Source organism: Fomitopsis serialis (genome assembly GCF_022376445.1).
Source record: "Fomitopsis serialis strain Sig1Antser10 chromosome Unknown B0H18scaffold_171, whole genome shotgun sequence".
In the NCBI taxonomy this organism is placed as follows: Eukaryota; Fungi; Basidiomycota; class Agaricomycetes; order Polyporales; family Fomitopsidaceae; genus Fomitopsis; species Fomitopsis serialis.
In genome coordinates, this window is record NW_025955131.1 from 78,118 (window position 1) to 84,117 (window position 6,000).

The following is a 6,000-nucleotide window of genomic DNA, read 5'->3' on the forward strand; positions in this document are numbered from 1 at the left end:
GAGCCATCGGCGGAGGGGCTCCGGGCACGGGAGGAGGCTCGATCCTCTGCTAGCGATTGGGGTGGGGCCTGGACGCGGAGGAGTGAGATTCCCCGGCATGACAAGCGGATGCGGCGGAAGAGATCTGGTACGCATCGAGGAGTTCCTGAGGACCACCGAGAGACCGGAGGGAATGGCGGAGGGGGTGTTCAGAAATTCGTGCGGAAGGCGGACGGTTCTTCTCGCGGAGGGAAACTCTGGCGACGGACCCGATGGAAAGCACAAGCGGTGATTCGGAGGGACGTAGGTTAGAGCTAAAGCAGGCGCACGACGACTCGGACATAAGGGAGTACTTACGGTGCGGACGAGGCTGCTGGAGCGCTTCTGGTGGCCGTTCCTGGACCAGGACGTTCGTGGTATGTGAGTACTTGCCATGCGTGCCAACTAGGAGCACGCAACGGCTGAAGATCCCCCGACGGTGGCATCCGCAGGACTATTCCATAAGGTGTACATGGACACGATGCACATGCCGCCGCCGGAGGATACAAGATGGTGGTTCAGGGGAGGTGCTCGCTAGGATCGTACCCAGAGTTCCGGAAGCTGCGGAGGGAGACTGGCCGATACTTGGGCATGGATATACGAGGATATTCTCTGTCGGTGGGGGGCGGTGGCGGAGATAGTAACAGACAATGGTCCTGCGTTCCTTGCGGCGATGGAGTACCTGGCGAAGAAATACGGGATTCGGCATATCAAGATCTCGCCGTATAACTCTAAAGCGAACGGAATCGTCGAGCGGAGGCACTTTGACGTGCGTGAAGCAACATGAAGCTATGCGGAGGAAACGAGTCGAAGTGGCCGTCAGTAATTGACGCGGTGTTCTGGGCGGAACGGGTATCGATACAGAAAAGCACGGGGATGTCGCCTTACAGAATCATGCACGGGGTGGAGCCAATTTCCCGTTCGACTAGCGGAGGCAACGTACCTGGTTCCGGCACCGGAGGAAATGCTGACGCAAGAGGAGTTTATCGCGCATCGAGCCCGACAGTTGCTGAAGCGGAGGGAGGATCTGGACGACATTCATCGGAAGGTACTCAAGGCGAGGTATAGGTCGGTCAAAGAGTTTATTAAGCGGAACGAACACACTATCAAGGACTACAAGCATGAACCCGGAGACCTGGTGCTAGTGCGGAACTCGCAGATCGAGACTGAGCACAGTCGGAAGGCGAAGCAGCGGTACCTGGGCCCGATGATCGTAGTGCGGCGGACGGAGGGAGGATCGTACATCCTTGCAGAACTGGATGGGAGCGTTTCGAGGCACCGGTACGCAGCCTTCCGGGTGATACCCTATCGCGGAAGGGAGAAGGCGCGAGTTCAGACCGTGGACTTTGAAGAATGGGATGAGTACCTACCGGATGAGAACGAAGAACTCGAAGAACGGTTTACCGCAGACGACGAAGACGAAGAGTCGGACGCGGAGGAAGAGGATTGACGGGGGAAGGGAGGCGCGGAGTCAGGCAGGAGGAGCGGAGGGAAGGGCCGCCGCGTCGGAGGGAGAGCGTGACGCGCGGAGGGGAGGGGAAGCGCGGACGGAGGAACCGGATGGGGTGGAACGTATGTGCTCGAGGACGTACGAAAGCTGAGTCTCAATGACGTCGAGGGCGGCCTGAACGGAGGAATCATTGTGGATGTCGTCGAGGCGGGAACGAACGTATCCGCGGAACCCTTCAAGCGCACGGACCTTCTCAGTGAGGGTGTCCAGGCGTCGGTCGACGGTGCCGCGGTCGAAGCCGGCGCGGATCTCCAGGCGGCGCTGGGTGTTAAGGAAAGACTCGTAGTTCCGGCGGTGCTCGAGGAACAAGTCTAGGAGGCCGTTGACCTGAATGGAGATGCGAGTATCTCCGCGGTCGATATCACGGGCGTGGCTCTCGAGCATCGCGTTTACGGTCCGGCGGAACTCAACGAACTCGCTCCAGATCCGTTCCTGCTGGCGAATCTGCCGGTCGGAGGAGGCCTCGAGGCGGGTAAGCCGTTCCTCGACGGTCAGGCTGGAAACCGGGACTGGGGCGGACGGATCGACCGGCGGAGGAGAAAGGGGAAACGGGAGAGGGATCTCGTCAGGATCGAAGAACGGGCGACGGCCGACGCTGGAGGAGCGGCGAGTGGCGGAAGGGACGTGAGACCGGAGACCGCTCATCGAGAAGGACAGGGAGGCAGGATCGGAAGGGAAAGAAAAGGGGAGGTGCATCAACGAACGCATGGGGCGGGGACGGCTTAAGAAGGGGATCGATGTCGATGGCACGGGGCGAGAGATGGTGATGGATGCGGAGGAGGGATGATTAGCGGCCTCGAGGCAGTTAGGGTGTCGAACATCAGCAAGATCAAAGGCGGAAAAAGGGGGTGAAGGGGCGGAGGCCGCGAGGCAGTGTCACGAGAAGGGGAGGACGCGGAGATCAGGGGACGGATCCACGGAATGGAAGGGGCAGGCTCGCGCGGAGAGAGAAGGCACAACAACGAAAAGGGCACGCGGACGACACTCGATACATTGTACAAGGAACAGCGAGGAGGGAGAGTTACATGGTACACGACGGTCGCTACTATATCCTACTGCGGCTCTTCCGACTCGAACTCCCGCTGAGGCGGACCCGATTCCTCCATCTCGATATCGTCGTCCAGCTCGTCTTGCTCGTCTTCGGCGTCGGGGATGGATGGGGCGCCGAGCATACCGGGGCGGCGGAAGAATGACGTACCTCTCCAGAGCGATCGGCCACCCAGTCGAGACGATCCTGAAGGGTGCGCGGAGGGCGCGCGGCAGTGGACGACGTCGAGGGAACCGGGGGCAAGCGCGAGGGACCAGCGATGGGCTGGGCGGATCGCACGGGGGCCGGCGGAGGAGCCCGGGCGAACGGGAAGTCCTGTCGGATGTTGGCAGGGCGAGGACCCTCGAGGTTGCCGGCCGGCTCGGTGACCCAATCGTAAGAGTCGAGCGCGGAGCGAGGAAGGTCGGGGTGGTGCCCAATATAGTAGAAGCTGGGGGCTCCCTCTTCTGGGAGTTGAGACACGGTTAGCATGGCAAGGACGCGACGGACGAAGAACGCGGATGAGGGGTGGGGACTTACTATGCGCGCTGACGGAACACTTCTTCTTCCGAGCGATGCAGGCGGCGCATGCGTGACCAGGCAAGGCGTCGATACGACAGCGGAACCGGTGGCGACGGCACTCGGGACACGGAGTGGTGGGCGCGTACACGTATGGGCCGTATCGGGGTCGCTCGGCGTTGGAGGTGCGCTGGGGGACGGGCGGGAGCTTGTCGGGGAGAGCGGGGGAAGGGAGAGGAATGGACGGAGGGGCGGAGGGTTCGGATTGGCCTCCGTGGTTCGGAAGCCTCAGATGAACACGTCGGGGAAGGGGACGAGCGGGGCGAGGAGCGGACGGGGAAGGGGGAGGGCTGCGGCGATAGAGCCGTGTGCCGATGTCGCTGGCGAAGACGGCCTCCTCGAGGGCGCGAGGTGACATGGACCGGGCCGGGAACTCGTCCTCGAGAGTATCGATTGGAGGAGGCGTAGGAGCGCGGTTCAATGCGCTCCCACGAGGAGGACCAGGAGGAGGAGAGGGGATGGACGGCGCGGCGGAGGAGACGGAGACGGGGCGAACAAGGGGAGAGGAGGGAGCGGGGACGCAACCGGGGGAACGGACGGGTCCCGCTCCGTGAACAACGGCGAGGCGGCGCGAGCGTAGCGGAGGGCAGCCGAGGACGAAGACGGGACGGGAAAGGGGAAGCCGAACGGACCGGCGGTCGACATGGACGGTGCCGGCGGGGAAGGGTCGCGAGGCGTGGCCGGGGAGGGAACCGGAGGCGCGATAGGAGACGGAGGGACCGGGACCGGGGTGGCCGCAGCGTCGGGAGCGAGTGGGACGTGCGGGGTCGTCACCTGAGACGGAAGAGCGGGGGGAGGAGGAGGCGCATCCGGGGTGAGCGCGGGCCTCAGGTCGACCATGGGCTCGTCGTACTCCAACGGGGACGGAGATCGAGGGGCAAGGGGCGCGGGGAGAGGGTCCGGAATCTGGACACTTCCGTCGTCGATCATCGGCTGGTCAGCGGACGGCGGTGAGGGAGGATGAAAGTCGGCGGCCGGGGAGAGGCGAGCGCCTACCGCAGGGGACGGGGATCGACGAGGGACGGGAGACGGAGCGGGAGATGGAAGGACGTGCGAGGCCGCAAGAATTGCCGGCGATAGCTCGAAGGTCGTCCCGGCCCAGTAGCCGGTCGTTCCATACCGGCGGCCGCGCTGCCTGGCCTCCTGTTGGAGGGTCCGGAGAGGGATCTGGTACCGGGAGGACTGGCTAGCGAAGCTCTCCAGCTCCTCCCAGAACGCGTCCAGAGCCGCCTCGGTCTCGGGGCGGATCCGCGTCTCGAACTGACCCATGACGAGGGCGTAGTCGAGGTGGACGTCGAAGACGACCTGGGGAAACGTCAGGATTCGGAGGGACCGTAGCGCAGGAGTCGAGAGCACTTACCCAGGCGTAACACAGCTGCCTCGCCCATATCAGCCATGCCCCGGCCTGGGCATGGGAAGGGTGGCGTCCCATGGTCGGACGCCGAGCAGCGGCGATGCTGATGCGGGCCTCCAGGGAGACGAGTTCGGCGGAGGCGGCGAGGCGAGTCGGGTAGTCCTCATCGGGCAACCCAGCGGTGAAGTCCATGACGGAGGGAGACGGGGAGCGACGAGACATGGGTGGTGCGAAGCAAAGAGAGGATGGGAAAGCGACGGAGGAAGAGGAGGCGCCTGGGTGGGACTTATACGCGCGGACGGGAACCTCAGCCACAGTGATCGGAGGAAGATTGCCTGATGAGGACGCGATCCCAGCCAATCAGCGCGTGGACCGGAGCGCGCGAGAAGCAAGGTGATCGGAGGGAGATGTTCGATCACCGGTCGCTTAAGACTTGGGGATAATCCCGTGGCGGTACGGAGGCGCTGAGTTGAGGGGAGGGAGAGTCTGACCGGGGACGGTCAAGATTTTGAGGTGGGGGTAGATGTGGGGTAGGCCCACATGGGAGCCCCGGCGCGAGCCTCAACACAACGCACACACGGTCAAAGCAAGAAAAAGAGGAGCGCGGTAACATTAACACACGACGCATGCGGAGGCTACTGTACACGAACGGCAGGCTCCTCCGCCACCTCATCCTCGACCTCTCCCTCCTCCATCGCCTCGACGTCCCGAGGGTGCGCGAACTGCAAGCGACGCGGTATCCCCGAATAACCATCGGGAACGTACACTCCTTCCGATAAGCGAGCGTGCAAGTCCCGGACGCTGGTCTCAACCGAACTCAGGCCCCGGGCGATACGGACAGCCTCGGAACGAGCGTCACGATTAGCGGTGCGGCACTCGTCCAGGAGGCCTTGGAACCGGGTCAATAGACCATCGAGGCTGTCGGAAGAGGCGCGGAAGGAAGATAACTGCATGGGACGCTCCAGGTACCGAACCGGAAGGAGCGGGCGGCCGAGCTCAGCGTCGGATTGCTCGGCGGTGACACGGTTTGGAGCCCAGGCGATCAACGGGTAGGGCTCGCCCACGTAGCTGTGCTGAGACGGGAGAGTCAGGAACACCTGGTCGAGGTATTCGATCAGGTCCTGCACGTCGGAGTATCGGCGGACGAGCGGAAGGGAAGCATCGCCGTGGGCGACCGCGCGAGACCGAGAATCGAAGAGCATCCGCTGTGTGGAGCGAAGGAAGGTTGGCGAGACATGGAGGACGAGGCGGAAGAAGGCACGTACGATTAGCCATCGGGCGCCATGAGCCCAGGCGAGCCACTCCAGGTCGCTATCAGGGTTCAGACGGGGCTCTACCACTCGCTCGTCCCGAAGGAGGTCGACGAGGCGATAGAAACGGGTGGTGTAGACAATGGTCGAGGGGTTGGGCGGGATGTCAGCGGGCATCGAGGACTCCAACGACGGTGGGCTGGCGAACGGAAGAGGGGGGCAGGGACGGCGGAGGAGACCTAAGGGTGCGGAAGGAGTAGGA